Raw genomic sequence first — 20,264 nt, 5'->3', positions numbered from 1 at the left:
GGTGTTGCATCAACGGGCCATGTGAGGTGACCTGCAGTCTTTTCATGGGGAGACGGCACGTCATCTCAAATGGCTCATTGACCACGTCAGCCTACTGGGACAGGTCACCCAGGCCGGATTCCTCCGTTTGCTGAACCTTGCTTCGACCCCCTCCGCACCTGAACCCCCAATGCGCCAGTCGTCCTCAGTGCCATCTTCCCACCCATGTATCACCAGGGTACCCTGTGGAGCTGCATCTGACCGTGCGGCCAGGCTGGTGGAGGACACATCCCTGCCACAGTCAGGAGTCGGACGTCCAGCAGGGGTGGCCACCTCAACAACTGCACCCCAGCCGGAGGAGGATGTGCAGGCAGCAGGAGCCAGGGCACAGGCAGAGCAGCAGCAGCAACAAGGTGGGAGCCATGATGGCTCGGGGCCTTCGACATCGGAGGGGCAGGCATCGGCCAGAGGGCAGGAGGACCCAGGATGGGAAGTGTCTTCCGTGTGGCAGCGGTTAGGCCATGCTATAGATGCGGAGCGGCAGCAGGCGGAAGAGGCACGGCTCACGATGGTCAGGGCGGAGAACTCCATGCAAAGGGCTCTGAGGCGGGCTGAGTGCCTCGAGGCAATTCCCAGGGACCTGGAGGTCCAGATGTCATCGTCCCTGTGAACCCTCGGGGCCATGGAAGAGGACCGGCTCCGGGACATTGAGCAGTAGTTCGATGATGCCCTGGCCCGGAAATCAGGAAGTGAGCCGTCGGACTAGCCCGCTGCCATTGTATATAGTTAATTAGTGTTAGGTTTCCTTTTGGTTTTCATTTCATTTGGGGCGCTTGGACAATGCCCCACCTTTTTGTATATAGTTGTTCATTAGGTAGGGTTTTTGTAGGTTTCCTTTCAATGGTTGGGCTCATGGACCCTGGATTTGTACTTTGTATATAGTTCAACACACAACACTGGATTTCACTTCATTTAAGTTTCTTTTTTACCATGGATCAATGGATGTGTCTTATTTTTACACTTTGGATTTGGTTGGACGGACAGACTCTTTGGACCCATTTGCTTTTGGATTTATTTGGATTCTGCTTTCACACATTTTTTTTGAATATTTTGGACATGCAGCTTTTTCTTCATTATTTCCATTATTGTATGATTTTGTTTTATTCATTTGGTTAATTATTGAATACACATTTATTATATACTTTACTGATGTGGTCTTATATCATTTGTTTTGTGCATGTCACAATGTTGATCTTTTCACAGTCATGTGTCACCATTGTGTGGGTCTGAGGGACATTGATTCATGGCCATGCTGGTTATGTATTTTCTATCATGACTTTGGGAATTCAATGCGGGGTGTTTGGTCTGGGGTGGGATTTGGGTGGCCATGAGGGGCATGGGTCTGGAGTGTGATGACCTGTCGGGGGGGACATGTGTGGGGGGCCTGCTGGCAGGTTCCCCTGACTGCTGGGGGGTGGGGGTAAAGGGGACATGTGTGGGGGCCTGCTGGCAGGTGCCCCTGACTGCTGGGGGGGAGTGGAGATGCAGGGGGACATGTGTGGGACATGAGTGGGGGCCTGCTGGCAGGGGCCCCTGACTGCTGTGGGGGTGAGGGTGCAGGGAGACATGTGTGGGGGCCTGCTGGCAGGTGCGCCTGACTGCTGCGGGGTGGGGGTGCAGGGGGAAATTTGTGGGGGCCTGCTGGCAGGTGTCCCTGACTGCTGGGGGGTGGGGGTGCTGGGGGACATGTGTCGGGGCATGCTGGCAGGTGCCTGTCAATGCTGGGGGAGTGGGGGTGCAGGGGGACATGTGTGGGACATGAGTGGGGGCCTGCTGACAGGTGCCCCTGAATGCTGGGGGGTGGGGGTGCTGGAGGACATGTGTCGGGGCCTGCTGGCAGGTGCCTGTCAATGCTGGGGGGGTGGGGGTGCAGGGGACATGTGTGGGACATGAGTGGGGGCCTGCTGGCAGGTGCCCCTGACTGCTTGGGGGATGGGGGTACAGGGGGACATGTGTGGGGGCCTGCTGGCATGTGCCCCTGACTGCTGGGGGTGGGGGTGCAGGGGGACATGAGTGGGGGCCTGCTGGCAGGAGCCCTGCACTGCTGGGGGGTGGGGGTGCTGGGGGACATGTGTGGGACATGAGTGGGGGCCTGCTGGCAGGTGCCTGTCAATGCTGGGGGGGTGGGGGTGCAGGGGGACATGTATGGGACATGAGTGGGGGCCTGCTGGCAGGTGCCCCTGACTGCTGGGGGTGGGGGTGCAGGGGGACATGTGTGAGACATGAGTGGGGCCCTGCTGGCAGGTGCCCTGCACTGCTGGGGGGTGGGGGTGCTGGGGGACATGAGTTGGACATGAGTGGGGGCCTGCTGGCAGGTACCCCTGACTGCTGGGGGGTGGGGGTGCTGGGGGACATGTGTGGGGGCCTGCTGGCAGGTGCTCCTGACTGCTGGGGGATGGGGGTGCAGGGGGACATGTGTGGGACATGAGTGGGGGCCTGCTGGTAGGTGCCCCTGACTTCTGGGGGGTGGGGGTGCAGTGGGACATGTGTGGGGGCCTGCTGGCAGGTGCCCCTGACTGCTGGGGGGTGGGGCTGCAGGGGACATGTGTGGGACATGAGTGGGGGCCTGCTGGCAGGTGCCCTGCACTGCTGGGGGGTGGGGGTGCTGGGGGACATGTGTGAGACATGAGTGGGGGCCTGCTGGCAGGTGCCCCTGACTGCTGGGGGGTGGGGGTGCTGGGGGACATGTGTGGGGGCCTGCTGGCAGGTGCCCCTGACTGCTGGGGGGTAGGGGTGCAGAGGGACATGTGTGGAACATGAGTGGGGGCCTGTTGGCAGGTGCCCCTGACTGCTGGGGGGTGGGGGTGCAGGGGGACATGTGTGGGACATGAGTGGGGGCCTGCAGGCAGGTGCCCCTGACTGCTGGGGGTTGGGGGTGCAGGGGGACATGTGTGGGGGCCTGCTGGCAGGTGCCCCTAACTGCTGGGGGGTGGGGGTGCAAGCGGACATGTGGCTTGGCTGGGGGGCATGCCCATGGTGGATGGGCTGCCTGCGGGACATGACCAGGGGTGGGGGGTAGTCCCATGTGGTGTGGGCTGCTTGCAGGTGCCGTGGGGGGTGTAGAGGGAACACCTGGGAGGACCCACACTGCCATTTCATGTGTAGGACTCACCCCGCACCCCTGAAATTCACGTACCGCGCTCTGAGAGCAAAATCGCGTGTGAAACTTCCTGTGAACCGATGGAAATACACGTACCCTGCTGAAATCGCTTGTGAAACTTCCCCGCAAACCCCAGTTATACACGTACCCCACACGCACAGGCCCTTTTGCGTGTGAAACTTCCCGCAAACCCCCGTAATACACATACACTGCTCCAATCGCGTCTGAAACTTCTCACGAACCCCAGTTATACATGTACCCCACTCGCACAGGCCCTTTCGCATGTGAAACTTCCCGCGATCCCCAGTTATACATGTACCCCACTCGCACAGGCCCTTTTGCGTGTGAAACTTCCCGCGAACCACCGTAATACACGAACCCTGCTCCAATCGCGTGTGAAACTTCACGTGAACCCCAGTTATACACGTACCCCACTCGGACAGGCCCTTTCACGTGTGAAACTTACCGCAAACCAGTTATACATGTACCCCACTCGCACAGGCCCTTTCGCGTGGGAAAATTCCCACGAACCCCAGTTATACACGTACCCCACTCGCACAGGCCCTTTCGCATGTGAAACTTCCCGCGAACCCCAGTTATACACGTACCCCACTCGCACAGGCCCTTTCGCGTGTGAAACTTCCCGCGAATCCCCGTAATACACGTACCCTGCTGAAATCGCATGTGAAACTTCCCACAAACCCAGTTATACACGTACCCCACTCGCACAGGCCCTTTCGCGTGTGAAACTTCCCACGAACCCCCGTAATACACGTACCCTGCTGAAATCGCATGTGAAACTTCCCGCAAACCCCAGTTATACACGTACCCCACTCGCACGGGCCCTTTTGCATGTGAAACTTCACGCGAACCCCCGTAATACACGTACCCTACTGAAATCGCGTGTGAAACTTCCCGCAAACCCCAGTTATACACGTAATCTGCTCCAATCGCGTGTGAAACTTCACGCGAACCCCAGTTATACACGTACCCCACTCGCACAGGCCCTTTCGCGTGTGAAACTGCCCGCGAACCACAGTTATACACGTACCCCACTCGCACAGGTCCTTTCGCGTGTGAAACTTCCCGCGAGCCCCCGTAATACACGTACCGTGCTGAAATCACGTGTGAAACTTCCCGCGAACCCCCGTAATACACGTACCCTGCTGAAATCGCGTGTGGTGTGGGCTGCTTGCAGGTGCCGTGGAGGGAGTCGAGGGAACACCTGGGAGGACCCACACTGCCAATTCACATGTAGGACTCACTGCGCACCCCTGAAATTCACGTACCCCGCTCTGACAGCAAAATCACGTGTGAAATTTCTTGTGAACCCCAGTTATACACATACTCCACTCGCACAGGCCCTTTCGCGTGTGAAACTTCCCGCGTACCCCCGTAATACACGTACAATGCAAAAATCGCATGTGAAACTTCCCGCGAACCCCAGTTATACACGTACCCCACTCGCACAGGCCCTTTCACGTGTGAAACTTCCCACGAACCCCTGTAATACACATACCCTGCTCCAATCGTGTGTGAAACTTCACGCGAACCCCAGTTATACACGTACCCCGCTCGCACAGGCCCTTTCGCGTGTGAAACTTCCCGCGAACCCCAGTTATATATGTACCCCACTCGCACAGGCCCTTTCGCGTGTGAAACTTCCAGCGAACCCCAGTTATACACGTACCCTACTCACACAGCCCTTTCGCGCGTGAAACTTCATGCGAACCCCCGTAATACACGTACCCTGCTCCAATTGCGTGTGAAACTTCCAGTGAACCCCAGTTATACATGTACCCCACTCGCACAGGCCCTTTCGCGTGTGAAACTTCCTGCAAACCCCAGTTATACATGTACCCCACTCGCACAGTCCCTTTCGCGTGTGAAACTTCCCGCGAACCCCAGTTATACACGTACCCCAATCGCACAGGCCCTATCGCGTGTGAATCTTCCCGCGAACTCCCGTAATACACGTACCCTGCTGAAATCGCGTGTGAAACTTCCCGCGAACCCCAGTTATACACGTACCCCACTTGCACAGGCTCTTTCGCGTGTGAAACTTCACGCAAACCCCAGTTATACACGTACCCTGCTCCAATCACGTGTGAAACTTCACACGAACCCCAGTTATACACGTACCCCACTCGCACAGGCCCTTTCGCGTGTGAAACTTCCCGCGAACCCCAGTTATACACGTACCCCACTCGCACAGGCCCTTTCGTGTGTGAAACGTCCCGCAAACCCCCGTAATACACGTTCCCTGCTGAAATCGCGTGTGATGTGGGCTGCTTGCAGGTGCCGTGGAGGGTTTGGAGGGAACACCTGGGAGGACCCACACTGCCAATTCACGTGTAGGACTCACTGCGCACCCCTGAAATTCACGTACCCCGCTCTGACAGCAAAATCGCGTGTGAAACTTCCCGCGAACCCCAGTTATACACGTACCCCACTCGCACAGGCCCTTTCGCGTGTGAAACTTTTCTCAAACCCCAGTTATACACGTACCCCACTTGCACAGGGCCGTTTGCGTGTGAAACTTCCCGCGAACCCCCGTAATACACATACCCAGCTCCAATCGCATGTGAAACTTCACGCGAACCCCAGTTATACACGTATCCCACTCGCACAGACCCTTTCGCGTGTGAAACTTCCTACGAACCCCATTTATACATGTACCCCACTCGCACAGGCCCTTTCGCGTGTGAAACTTCCCGCGAACCCCAGTTATACACCTACCCCACTCGCACAGGCCCTTTCATGTGTGAAACTTCCAGTGAACCCCCGTAATACAAGTACCCTGCTGAAATTGCATGTGAAACTTCCCGCGAACCCCAGTTATACACATACCCCACTCGCACAGGCCCTTTCGCGTGTGAAACTTCCCGCAAACCCCCGTAAAACACGTATCCTGCTGAAATCACGTGTGAAAATTCCAGCGAACCCCAGTTATACGCGTACCCCACTCGCACAAGCCCTTTCACGTGTGAAACTTCCCGCGAACCCCGTAATACACGTACCCTGCTCCATTCTCATGTGAAACTTCCCGCGAACCCCAGTTATACACGTACCCCACTCGCACAGGCCCTTTCGCGTGTGAAACTTCCCGCGAACCCCAGTTATACACGTACCCCACTCGTACAGGCCCTTTCGCGCGTGAAACTTCCCACGAACCCCCGTAATACACGTACCCTGCTGAAATCACGTGTGAAACTTCCCGCGAACCCCAGTTATACACGTACCCCACTCGCACAGGCCCTTTTGCGTGTGAAACTTCCCGTGAACCCCCGTAATACACGTATCCTACTGAAATCACGTGTGAAACTTCCCGTGAACCCCAGTTATACACCTACCCCACTCGCACAGGCCCTTTTGCGTGTGAAACTTCCTGCAAACCCCCGTAATACACGTACCCTGCTCCAATCGCGTGTGAAACTTCACGCAAACCCCAGTTATACACGTACCCCACTCGCACATGCCCTTTCGCATGTGAAACTTCCCGCGAACCCCAGTTATACATGTGCCCCACTCGCACAGGCCCTTTCGCATGTGAAACTTCCCGCGAACCCTAGTTATACACATACCCCACTCGCACAGGCCCTTTCGTGTGTGAAACTTCCCGCGAACCCCAGTTATACATGTACCACACTCGCACAGGCACTTTCGCGTGTGAAACTTCCCGCGAACCCCCGTAATACACGTACCCTGCTGAAATCACGTGTGAAACTTCCCACGAACCCCAGTTATACACGTACCCCACTCGCACAGGCCCTTTTGCGTGTAAAACTTCCTGCGAACCCCCGTAATACATGTACCCGGCTGAAATCGCTTGTGAACCTTCCCGCAAACCCCAGTTATACACGTACCACAACCGCACAGGCCCTTTCACTAGTGAAACTTCACGCGAACCCCCGTAATACACGTACCCTGCTGAAATTGTGTGTGAAACTTCCCGCGAACCCCAGTTATACATGTACCCTGCTCCAATCGTGAGTGAAACTTCATGCGAACCCCAGTTATACACGTACCCCACTTGCACAGGCCCTTTCGCGTGTGAAACTTCCTGCGGACCCCAGTTATACACGTACCCCACTCGCACAGGCCCTTTCACGTGTGAAACTTCCCACGAACACCCGTAATACACGTACCGTGTGGAAATTGCGTGTGAAATTTCCCGCAAACCCCCATAATACACGTACCCTGCTGAAATTGCGTGTGGTGTGGGATGCTTGCAGGTGCCGTGGGGGGTGTAGAGGGAACACCTGTGAGGACCCACACTGCCAATTGACGTGTTGGACTCACCGTGCACCCCTGAAATTCACGTGCCCCGCTCTGACAGCAAAAGCGCATCTGAAACTTCCGGCGAACCCCAGTTATACACGTACCCCACTCGCACAGGCACTTTCGTGTGTGAAACTTTCCCCGAACTCCAGTTATGCACGTACCCCACTCGCACAGGCCCTTTCGCGTGTGAAACTTCCCGCAAACCCCCAAAATGCACATACCCTGCTCCAATCGCGTGTGAAACTTCACGCGACCCCCAGTTATAGACATACCCCACTCGCACAGGCCCTTTCGCGTGTCAAACTTCCCGCGAACCCCAGTTATACATGTACCCCACTCGCACAGGCCCTTTCGCGTGTGAACCTTCCTGCAAACCCCAGTTATACACGTACCCCACTCGCACAGGCCCCTTCGCGTGTGAAACGTCCCACGAACCACCGTAATACACGTACCCTGCTCCAATCACGTGTGAAACTTCACGCGAACCCCAGTTATACACGTACCCCACTCGCACAGGCCCTTTCGCGTGTGAAACTTCCTGAAAACCCCAGTTATACATGCACCCCACTCGCACAGGCCCTTTTGCATGTGAAACTTCCTGCGAACCCCCGTAATACACGTACCCTGCTGAAATCGCGTGTGAAACTTCCCGCGAACCCCAGTTATACACGTACCCCACTCGCACAGGCTCTTTCGCGTGTGAAACTTCACGTGAACCCCCGTAATACACATACCCTGCTGAAATTGCGTGTGAAACTTCCTGCGAACCCCAGTTATACACGTACCCCACTCGCACAGGCCCTTTCGCGTGTGAAACTTCGCGCGAACCCCCGTAATACACGTACCCTGCTCCAATCGAGTATGAAACTTCACGCAAACCCCAGTTATACACGTACCCCACTCGCACAGGCCCTTTCATGTGTGAAACTTCCCGCGAACCCCAGTTATACACGTACCCCACTCGCACAGGCCCTTTCGCATGTGAAACTTCCTGCGAACCCCCGTAATACACGTACCCTGCTGAAATTGCGTGTGAAACTTCCCGCGAACCCCAGTTATACGGCCCTTTTGCGTGTGAAACTTCCCGCAAACCCTAGTTATACACGTAACCCACTCGAACAGGCCCTTTCGCGTGTGAAACTTCCCACGAACCCCCATAATACACGTACCCTGCTCCAGTCACGTATGAAACTTCACGCAAACCCCAGTTATACACGTACCCCTCTCGCACAGGCCCTTTCGTGTGTGAAACTTCCCACAAACCCCAGTTATACATGTACCCCACTCGCACAGGCCCTTTCGCGTGTGAAACTTCCCGCGAACCCAAGATATACACGTACCCCACTAACACAGGCCCTTTCGCGTGTGAAACTTTCCACGAACCCCAGTTATGCACGTACCCCACTCACACAGGCCCTTTTACGTGTGAAACTTCCCGCGAACCCGCAAATACACGTACCCTGCTCCAATCGCGTGTGAAACTTCACGCAAACCCCAGTTATACACGTACCCCACTCGCACAGGCTCTTTCGCATGTGAAACTTCCCGCGAACCCCAGTTATACATGTACCCCACTCGCACAGGCCCTTTCGCGTGTGAAACTTCCCGCGAACCCCAGTTATACACATACCCCACTCGCACAGGCCCTTTCGTGTGTGAAACTTCCCACGAACCCCAGTTATACATGTACCCCACTCGCACAGGCCCTTTCGCATGTGAAACTTCCCGCAAACCCCCGTAATACACGTACCCTGCTGAAATTGCATGTGAAACTTCCCACGAACCCCAGTTATACACGTACCCCACTCGCACAGGCCCTTTTGCGTGTGAAACTTCACGCAAACCCCTGTAATACACGTACCCTGTTGAAATCGCGTGTGAAACTTCCCGCGAACCCCACTTATACAAGTACCCTGCTCCAATTGCGTGTGAAACTTCCCGCGAACCCCCGTAATACACGTACCCTGCTGAAATTGCATGTGAAACTTCCCACGAACCCCAGTTATACACGTACCCCACTCGTACAGGCCCTTTCGCGTGTGAAACTTCACGCAAACCCCCGTAATACACGTACCCTGCTGAAATCGCGTGTGAAACTTCCCGCGAAACCCAGTTATACACGTACCCCACTCGCACAGGCCCTTCCACTGGTGAAACTTCCCGCAAACCCCAGTTATACACGTACCCCACTCGCACAGGCCCTTTCGCGTGTGAAACTTCCTGCGAATCCCTGTAATACACGTACCCTGCTGAAATCACGTGTGAAACTTCCCGCGAACCCCAGTTATACACGTACCCCACTCGCACAGGCCCTTTCGCGTGTGAAACTTCATGCAAACCCCCGTAATACACGAACCCTGCTGAAATTGCATGTGAAACTTCCTGCGAACCCCAGTTATACACGTACCCCACTCGCACAGGCCCTTTCGCGTGTGAAACGTCCTGCGAACCCCAGTTATACACATACCCCACTCGCACAGGTCCTTTCGCATGTGAAACTTCCCGTGAACCCCCGTAATACACGTACCGTGCTGAAATCGCGTGTGAAACATCCCGCAAACCCCCGTAATACACGTACCCTGCTGAAATCGCGTGTGGTGTGTGCTGCTTGCAGGTGCCGTGGGGGGTGTAGAGGGAACACCTGGGAGGACCCACACTGCCAATTGACGTGTAGGACTCACTGCGCACCCCTGAAATTCACGTACCCCGCTCTGACAGCAAAATCGCATGTGAAATTTCTTCTGAACCCCAGTTATACACATACTCCACTCGCACAGGCCCTTTCGCGTGTGAAACTTCCCGCGAACCCCCGTAATACACGTACCCTGCTAAAATCGCACGTGAAACTTCCCGCGAACCCCAGTTATACACGTACCCCACTCGCACAGGCCCTTTCGCGTGTGAAACTTCCCATGAACCCCTGTAATACACATACCCTGTTCCAATCGTGTGTGAAACTTCACGCGAACCCCAGTTATACACGTACCCCGCTCGCACAGGCCCTTTTGCGTGTGAAACTTCCCGCGAACCCCAGTTATACATGTACCCCACTCGCACAGGCCCTTTCGCGTGTGAAACTTCCAGCGAACCCCAGTTATGCACGTACCCCACTCACACAGGCCCTTTCGCGTATGAAACTTCCCGCGAACCCCGTTATACACGTACCCCACTCGCACAGGCCCTTTCGCGTGTGAAACTTCCTGCAAAACCCAGTTATACATGTACCCCACTCGCATAGTCCCTTTCGCGTGTGAAACTTCCCGCGAACCCCGTTATACACGTACCCCACTCACACAGGCCCTATCGCGTGTGAAACTTCCCGCGAACCCCAGTTATACATGTACCCCACTCGCACAGGCCCTTTCGCGTGTGAAACTTCCTGCAAAACCCAGTTATACATGTACCCCACTCACACAGGCCCTATCACGTGTGAAACTTCCGCGAACCCCCGTAATACACGTACCCTGCTGAAATCGCTTGTGAAACTTCCCGGAAACCCCAGTTATACACATACCCCACTTGCACAGGCCCTTTCGCGTGTGAAACTTCACACAAACCCCAGTTATACACGTACCCTGCCCCAATCGCGTGTGAAACTTCATGCGAACCCCAGTTATACACGTACCCCACTCGCACAGGCCCTTTCGCATGTGAAACTTCCCGCGAACCCCAGTTATACACATACCCCACTCGCACAGGCCCTTTCGTGTGTGAAACTTCCCGCGAACCCCCGTAATACACGTACCATGCTGAAATCGCGTGTGAAACTTCCCGCAAACCCCCGTAATACACGTTCCCGGCTGAAATCGCGTGTGATGTGGGCTGCTTGTAGGTGCCGTGGAGGGTGTAGAGGGAACACCTGGGAGGACCCACACGGCCAATTCACGTGTAGGACTCACTGCGCACCCCTGAAATTCACGTACCCCGCTCTGACAGCAAAATCACGTCTGAAACTTCCCGCGAACCCCAGTTATACACGTACCCCACTCGCACAGGCCCTTTCGCGTGTGAAACTTTCCTCGAACCCCAGTTATACACGTACCCCACTCGCACAGGCCCTTTTGCGTGTGAAACTTCCCGCGAACCCCCGTAATACACGTACCCTGCTCCAATCGCGTGTGAAACTTCACGTGAACCCCAGTTATACACGTACCCCACTCGCACAGGCCCTTTTGCGTGTGAAACTTCCCCGAACCCCAGTTATACACGTACCCCTCTCGCACAGGCCCTTTCGTGTGTGAAACTTCCAGCGAACCCCTGTAATACAAGTACCCTGCTGAAATCGCGTGTGAAACTTCCCGCGAACCCCAGTTATACAGGTACCCCACTCGCACAGGCCCTTTCGCATGTGAAACTTCCTGCAAACCCCCGTAATACACGTATCCTGCTGAAATCGCGTGTGAAACTTCCGGCGAACCCCAGTTATACACGTACCCCACTCGCACAAGCCCTTTCACGTGTGAAACTTCCTGAGAACCCCCGTAATACACGAACCCTGCTGCATTTGCGTGTGAAACTTCCCGCGAACCCCAGTTATACACGTACCCCACTCGCACAGGCCCTTTCGCGTGTGAAACTTCCCGCGAACCCCAGTTATACACGTACCCCACTCGTACAGGCCCTTTCGCACGTGAAACTTCCCGTGAACCCCCGTAATACACGTACCCTGCTGAAATCACGTGTGAAACTTCCCGCGAACCCCAGTTATACACGTACCCCACTCGCACAGGCCCTATTGCGTGTGAAACTTCCCGTGAACCCCCGTAATACACGTATCCTGCTGAAATCGCGTGTGAAACTTCCCGTGAACCCCAGTTATACACCTACCCCACTCGCACAGGCCCTTTTGCGTGTGAAACTTCCTGCGAACCCCCGTAATACATGTACCCTGCTCCAATCGCGTGTGAAACTTCACGCAAACCCCAGTTATACACGTACCCCACTCGCACAGGCTCTTTCGCATGTGAAACTTCCCGCGAACCCCAGTTATACATGTACCCCACTCGCACAGGCCCTTTCGCGTGTGAAACTTCCCGCGAACCCCAGTTATACACATACCCCACTCGCACAGGCCCTTTCGTGTGTGAAACTTCCCGCGAACCCCAGTTATACACGTACCCCACTCGCACAGGCCCTTTTGCGTGTGAAACTTCCCGCGAACCCCCGTAATACACGTACCCTGCTGAAATCGCTTGTGAAACTTCCCGCGAACCCCACCGCACAGGCCCTTTCGCTGGTGAAACTTCACACGAACCCCCGTAATACACGTACCCTGCTGAAATCGCGTGTGAAACTTCCCGCGAACCCCAGTTATACACGTACCCCACTCGCACAGGCCCTTTTGCGTGTGAAACTTCCCGTGAACCCCCGTAATACACGTATCCTGCTGAAATCGCGTGTGAAACTTCCCGTGAACCCCAGTTATACACCTACCCCACTGGCACAGGCCCTTTTGCGTGTGAAACTTCCTGCGAACCCCCGTAATACACGTACCCTGCTCCAATCGAGTGTGAAACTTCCCGCGAACCCCAGTTATACACGTACCCCACTCGCACAGCCCCTTTCGTGTGTGAAACTTCCCGCGATCCCCCGTAATACACGTACCATGCTGAAATCGCGTGTGAAACGTCCCACGAACCCCCGTAATACACGTTCCCGGCTGAAATCGCGTGTGATGTGGGCTGCTTGCAGGTGCCGTGGAGGGTGTAGAGGGAACACCTGGGAGGACCCACACGGCCAATTCACGTGTAGGACTCACTGCGCACCCCTGAAATTCACGTACCCCGCTCTGACAGCAAAATCACGTGTGAAACTTCCCGCGAACCCCAGTTATACACGTACCCCACTCGCACAGGCCCTTTCGCGTGTGAAACTTTCCTCGAACCCCAGTTATACACGTACCCCACTCGCACAGGCCCTTTTGCGTGTGAAACTTCCCGCGAACCCCCGTAATACACGTACCCTGCTCCAATCGCGTGTGAAACTTCACGCGAACCCCAGCTATACACGTACCCCACTCGCACAGGCCCTTTCGCGTGTGAAACTTCCTGCGAACCCCATTTATACATGTACCCCACTCGCACAGGCCCTTTTGCGTGTGAAACTTCCCCGAACCCAAGTTATACACGTACCCCTCTCGCACAGGCCCTTTCGTGTGTGAAACTTCCAGCGAACCCCTGTAATACAAGTACCCTGCTGAAATCGCGTGTGAAACTTCCCGCGAACCACAATTATACAGGTACCCCACTCGCACAGGCCCTTTCGCATGTGAAACTTCCTGCAAACCCCCGTAATACACGTATCCTGCTGAAATCGCGTGTGAAACTTCCGGCGAACCCCAGTTATACACGTACCCCACTCGCACAAGCCCTTTCACGTGTGAAACTTCCTGAGAACCCCCGTAATACACGAACCCTGCTGCATTCGCGTGTGAAACTTCCCGCGAACCCCAGTTATACACGTACCCCACTCGCACAGGCCCTTTCGCGTGTGAAACTTCCCGCGAACCCCAGTTATACACGTACCCCACTCGTACAGGCCCTTTCGCACGTGAAACTTCCCGTGAACCCCCGTAATACACGTACCCTGCTGAAATCATGTGTGAAACTTCCCGCGAACCCCAGTTATACACGTACCCCACTCGCACAGGCCCTATTGCGTGTGAAACTTCCTGTGAACCCCCGTAATACACGTATCCTGCTGAAATCGCGTGTGAAACTTCCCGTGAACCCCAGTTATACACCTACCCCACTCGCACAGGCCCTTTTGCGTGTGAAACTTCCTGCGAACCCCCGTAATACACGTACCCTGCTCCAATCGCGTGTGAAACTTCACGCAAACCCCAGTTATACACGTACCCCACTCGCACAGGCTCTTTCGCATGTGAAACTTCCCGCGAACCCCAGTTATACATGTACCCCACTCGCACAGGCCCTTTCGCGTGTGAAACTTCCCGCGAACCCCAGTTATACACGTACCCCACTCGCACAGGCCCTTTTGCGTGTGAAACTTCCCGCGAACCCCCGTAATACACGTACCCTGCTGAAATCGCTTGTGAAACTTCCCACGAACCCCAGTTATACACGTACCCCAACCGCACAGGCCCTTTCGCTGGTGAAACTTCACGCGAACCCCGTAATACACGTACCCTGCTGAAATCGCGTGTGAAACTTCCCGCGAACCCCAGTTATACACGTACCCCACTCGCACAGGCCCTTTTGCGTGTGAAACTTCCCGTGAACCCCCGTAATACACGTATCCTGCTGAAATCGCGTGTGAAACTTCCCGTGAACCCCAGTTATACACCTACCCCACTGGCACAGGCCCTTTTGCGTGTGAAACTTCCTGCGAACCCCCGTAATACACGTACCCTGCTCCAATCGAGTGTGAAACTTCCCGCGAACCCCAGTTATACACGTACCCCACTCGCACAGCCCCTTTCGTGTGTGAAACTTCCCGCGAACCCCCGTAATACACGTACCATGCTGAAATCGCGTGTGAAACGTCCCACGAACCCCCGTAATACACGTTCCCGGCTGAAATCGCGTGTGATGTGGGCTGCTTGCAGGTGCCGTGCAGGGTGTAGAGGGAACACCTGGGAGGACCCACACGGCCAATTCACGTGTAGGACTCACTGCGCACCCCTGAAATTCACGTACCCCGCTCTGACAGCAAAATCGCATGTGAAACTTCCCGCGAACCCCAGTTATACACGTACCCCACTCGCACAGGCCCTTTCGCGTGTGAAACTTTCCTCGAACCCCAGTTATACACGTACCCCACTCGCACAGGCCCTTTCGCGTGTGAAACTTCCTGCGAACCCCATTTATACATGTACCCCACTCGCACAAGCCCTTTTGCGTGTGCAACTTCCCGCGAACCCCAGTGATACACGTACCCCTCTCGCACAGGCCCTTTCGCTGGTGAAACTTCACGCAAACCCCCGTAATACAGGTACCCTGCTGAAATCGCGTGTGAAACTTCCCGCGAACCCCAGTTATACACGTACCCCACTCGCACAGGCCCTTTTGCGTGTGAAACTTCCCGTGAACCCCAGTTATACACCTACCCCACTCGCACAGGCCCTTTTGCGTGTGAAACTTCCTGCGAACCCCCGTAATACACGTACCCTGCTCCAATCGCGTGTGAAACTTCACGCAAACCCCAGTTATACACGTACCCCACTCGCACAGGCTCTTTCGCATGTGAAACTTCCCGCGAACCCCAGTTATACATGTACCCCACTCGCACAGGCCCTTTCGCGTGTGAAACTTCCCGCGAACCCCAGTTATACACATACCCCACTCGCACAGGCCCTTTCGTGTGTGAAACTTCCCGCGAACCCCAGTTATACACGTACCCCACTCGCACAGGCCCTTTTGCGTGTGAAACTTCCCGCGAACCCCCGTAATACACGTACCCTGCTGAAATCGCTTGTGAAACTTCCCGCGAACCCCAGTTATACACGTACCCCAACCGCACAGGCCCTTTCGCTGGTGAAACTTCACGCGAACCCCCGTAATACACGTACCCTGCTGAAATCGCGTGTGAAACTTCCCGCAAACCCCAGTTATACACGTACCCCACTCGCACAGGCCCTTTTGCGTGTGAAACTTCCCGTGAACCCCCGTAATACACGTATCCTGCTGAAATCGCGTGTGAAACTTCCCGTGAACCCCAGTTATACACCTACCCCACTGGCACAGGCCCTTTTGCGTGTGAAACTTCCTGCGAACCCCCGTAATACACGTACCCTGCTCCAATCGAGTGTGAAACTTCCCGCGAACCCCAGTTATACACGTACCCCACTCGCACAGCCCCTTTCGTGTGTGAAACTTCCCGCGAACCCCCGTAATACACGTACCATGCTGAAATCGCGTGTGAAACGTCCCACGAACCCCCGTAATACACGTTCCCGGCTGAAATCGCGTGTGATGTGGGCTGCTTGCAGGTGCCGTGGAGGGTGTAGAGGGAACACCTGGGAGGACCCACACGGCCAATTCACGTGTAGGACTCACTGCGCACCCCTGAAATTCACGTACCCCGCTCTGACAGCAAAATCGCATGTGAAACTTCCCGCGAACCCCAGTTATACACGTACCCCACTCGCACAGGCCCTTTCACGTGTGAAACTTTCCTCGAACCCCAGTTATACACGTACCCCACTCGCACAGGCCCTTTCGCGTGTGAAACTTCCTGCGAACCCCATTTATACATGTACCCCACTCGCACAGGCCCTTTTGCGTGTGAAACTTCCCGCGAACCCCAGTGATACACGTACCCCTCTCGCACAGGCCCTTTCGCTGGTGAAACTTCACGCGAACCCCCGTAATACAGGTACCCTGCTGAAATTGCGTGTGAAACTTCCCGCGAACCCCAGTTATACACGTACCCCACTCGCACAGGCCCTTTTGCGTGTGAAACTTCCCGTGAACCCCAGTTATACACCTACCCCACTCGCACAGGCCCTTTTGCGTGTGAAACTTCCTGCGAACCCCCGTAATACACGTACCCTGCTCCAATCGCGTGTGAAACTTCACGCAAACCCCAGTTATACACGTACCCCACTCGCACAGGCTCTTTCGCATGTGAAACTTCCCGCGAACCCCAGTTATACATGTACCCCACTCGCACAGGCCCTTTCGCGTGTGAAACTTCCCGCGAACCCCAGTTATACACATACCCCACTCGCACAGGCCCTTTCGTGTGTGAAACTTCCCGCGAACCCCAGTTATACACGTACCCCACTCGCACAGGCCCTTTTGCGTGTGAAACTTCCCGCGAACCCCCGTAATACACGTACCCTCCTGAAATCGCTTGTGAAACTTCCCGCGAACCCCAGTTATACACGTACCCCAACCGCACAGGCCCTTTCGCTGGTGAAACTTCACGCGAACCCCCGTAATACACGTACCCTGCTGAAATCGCGTGTGAAACTTCCCGCGAACCCCAGTTATACACGTACCCCACTCGCACAGGCCCTTTTGCGTGTGAAACTTCCCGTGAACCCCCGTAATACACGTATCCTGCTGAAATCGCGTGTGAAACTTCCCGTGAACCCCAGTTATACACCTACCCCACTGGCACAGGCCCTTTTGCGTGTGAAACTTCCTGCGAACCCCCGTAATACACGTACCCTGCTCCAATCGAGTGTGAAACTTCCCGCGAACCCCAGTTATACACGTACCCCACTCGCACAGCCCCTTTCGTGTGTGAAACTTCCCGCGAACCCCCGTAATACACGTACCATGCTGAAATCGCGTGTGAAACGTCCCACGAACCCCCGTAATACACGTTCCCGGCTGAAATCGCGTGTGATGTGGGCTGCTTGCAGGTGCCGTGGAGGGTGTAGAGGGAACACGTGGGAGGACCCACACGGCCAATTCACGTGTAGGACTCACTGCGCACCCCTGAAATTCACGTACCCCGCTCTGACAGCAAAATCGCGTGTGAAACTTCCCGCGAACCCCAGTTATACATGTACCCCACTCGCACAGGCCCTTTCGCGTGTGAAACTTTCCTCGAACCCCAGTTATACACGTACCCCACTCGCACAGGCCCTTTCGCGTGTGAAACTTCCTGCGAACCCCATTTATACATGTACCCCACTCGCACAGGCCCTTTTGCGTGTGAAACTTCCCGCAAACCCCAGTTATACACGTACCCCTCTCGCACAGGCCCTTTCGCTGGTGAAACTTCACGCGAACCCCCGTAATACAGGTACCCTGCTGAAATCGCGTGTGAAACTTCCCGCGAACCCCAGTTATACACGTACCCCACTCGCACAGGCCCTTTTGCGTGTGAAACTTCCCGTGAACCCCAGTTATACACCTACCCCACTGGCACAGGCCCTTTTGCGTGTGAAACTTCCTGCGAACCCCCGTAATACACGTACCCTGCTCCAATCGCGTGTGAAACTTCCCGCGAACCCCAGTTATACACGTACCCCACTCGCACAGCCCCTTTCGTGTGTGAAACTTCCCGCGAACCCCCGTAATACACGTACCATGCTGAAATTGCGTGTGAAACGTCCCACGAACCCCCGTAATACACGTTCCCGGCTGAAATCGCGTGTGATGTGGGCTGCTTGCAGGTGCTGTGGAGGGTGTAGAGGGAACACCTGGGAGGACCCACACGGCCAATTCACGTGTAGGACTCACTGCGCACCCCTGAAATTCACGTACCCCGCTCTGACAGCAAAATCGCGTGTGAAACTTCCCGCGAACCCCAGTTATACACGTACCCCACTCGCACAGGCCCTTTCGCGTGTGAAACTTTCCTCGAACCCCATTTATACACGTACCCCACTCGCACAGGCCCTTTTGCGTGTGAAACTTCCCGCGAACCCCCGTAATACACGTACCCTGCTCCAATCGCGTGTGAAACTTCCCGCGAACCCCAGTTATACACGTACCCCACTCGCACAGACCCTTTTGCGTGTGAAACTTCCCGTGAACCCCCGTAATACACATATCCTGCTGAAATCGCGTGTGAAACTTCCCGTGAACCCCAGTTATTCACCTACCCCACTGGCACAGGCCCTTTTGCGTGTGAAACTTCCTGCGAACCCCCGTAATACACGTACCCTGCTCCAATCGCGTGTGAAACTTCCCGCGAACCCCAGTTATACACGTACCCCACTCGCACAGCCCCTTTCGTGTGTGAAACTTCCCGCGAACCCCCGTAATACACGTACCATGCTGAAATTGCGTGTGAAACGTCCCACGAACCCCCGTAATACACGTTCCCGGCTGAAATCGCGTGTGATGTGGGCTGCTTGCAGGTGCTGTGGAGGGTGTAGAGGGAACACCTGGGAGGACCCACACGGCCAATTCACGTGTAGGACTCACTGCGCACCCCTGAAATTCACGTACCCCGCTCTGACAGCAAAATCGCGTGTGAAACTTCCCGCGAACCCCAGTTATACACGTACCCCACTCGCACAGGCCCTTTCGCGTGTGAAACTTTCCTCGAACCCCATTTATACACGTACCCCACTCGCACAGGCCCTTTTGCATGTGAAACTTCCCGCGAACCCCCGTAATACACGTACCCTGCTCCAATCGCGTGTGAAACTTCCCGCGAACCCCAGTTATACACGTACCCCACTCGCACAGGCCCTTTTGCGCGTGAAACTTCCCGTGAACCCCCGTAATACACATATCCTGCTGAAATTGCGTGTGAAACTTCCCGTGAACCCCAGTTATTCACCTACCCCACTGGCACAGGCCCTTTTGCGTGTGAAACTTCCTGCGAACCCCCGTAATACAAGTACCCTGCTCCAATCGAGTGTGAAACTTCCCGTGAACCCCAGTTATACACGTACCCCACTCGCACAGCCCCTTTCGTGTGTGAAACTTCCCGCGAACCCCCGTAATACACGTACCATGCTGAAATCGCGTGTGAAACGTCCCACAAACCCCCGTAATAAACGTTCCCGGCTGAAATCGCGTGTGATGTGGGCTGCTTGCAGGTGCCGTGGAGGGTGTAGAGGGAACACGTGGGAGGACCCACACGGCCAATTCACGTGTAGGACTCACTGCGCACCCCTGAAATTCACGTACCCCGCTCTGACAGCAAAATCGCGTGTGAAACTTCCCGCGAACCCCAGTTATACACGTACCCCACTCGCACAGGCCCTTTCGCGTGTGAAACTTTCCTCGAACCCCAGTTATACACGTACCCCACTCGCACAGGCCCTTTCGCGTGTGAAACTTCCTGCGAACCCCATTTATACATGTACCCCACTCGCACAGGCCCTTTTGCGTGTGAAACTTCCCGCAAACCCCAGTTATACACGTACCCCTCTCGCACAGGCCCTTTCGCTGGTGAAACTTCACGC

Source organism: Ambystoma mexicanum, chromosome 7q (assembly GCF_040938575.1).
Source record: "Ambystoma mexicanum isolate Mex_15411 chromosome 7q, UKY_AmexF1_1, whole genome shotgun sequence".
NCBI classification, from domain to species: domain Eukaryota; kingdom Metazoa; phylum Chordata; class Amphibia; order Caudata; family Ambystomatidae; genus Ambystoma; species Ambystoma mexicanum.
This window is presented reverse-complemented; position numbering follows the sequence as displayed.